Source organism: Telopea speciosissima, chromosome 8 (genome assembly GCF_018873765.1).
Source record: "Telopea speciosissima isolate NSW1024214 ecotype Mountain lineage chromosome 8, Tspe_v1, whole genome shotgun sequence".
NCBI lineage: Eukaryota > Viridiplantae > Streptophyta > Magnoliopsida > Proteales > Proteaceae > Telopea > Telopea speciosissima.
Genome location: NC_057923.1, coordinates 56,052,231 through 56,052,821, shown reverse-complemented (window position 1 = coordinate 56,052,821; position 591 = coordinate 56,052,231). Strand labels below are relative to the sequence as shown.

At 37.7% G+C, this 591-nt stretch overlaps 1 non-coding gene across 1 annotated transcript; it reads right to left on the bottom strand.

Annotated features, from left to right (window-relative positions):
* Positions 1–204: 204 nt before the first annotated feature.
* Positions 205–277, bottom strand: TRNAA-AGC. The gene has a single exon. It is a non-coding gene; the product is annotated as a tRNA-Ala (tRNA).
* Between the last annotated feature and the right edge of the window lie 314 nt (positions 278–591).

The following is a 591-nucleotide window of genomic DNA, read 5'->3' as shown; positions in this document are numbered from 1 at the left end:
ACGGGTACCCGAAAATCCGAATTCGATTCGTATCCGTTTAGGGGTATCTGAATTTTTATAATGTTAAAAAAAAAAAAAAAACCCCATAGGTATCCTATCTGGGGACATCTCTACTTCTGTAGATGAACGGATGAAGTAAAAATATAAAGCAACATCTCTACTTCTGTAGATGAACGGATGAAGTAAAAATATAAAGCAAACGTCTGGAGATGCGGGGTATCGATCCCCGTACCTCTCGCATGCTAAGCGAGCGCTCTACCATCTGAGCTACATCCCCATATGGGTGCAAAGAAAGTATATTTTATATATTATATTATAATCATATATATTTAATTATGTATACTGGATACCGAAACTTTAGAAGGAGATTACTGGGGAGTGGAAGGACCTGATGTTTGGGCTGCATACGCAGAGGACCTTTTACTCGCATTTGATAACAGAGCTAGAGGTTATAATGGCTTAGTCCAAATTTTTAAACATTATAATATAAGTTAGCAGAAAAGGATAGCCATCTTAGTTTTCCGACCCATGAGTATGTCTGAAGAGAGGCAATATGCCAATATTGGCTACAGTCAGAGAATGAAAGAAGTG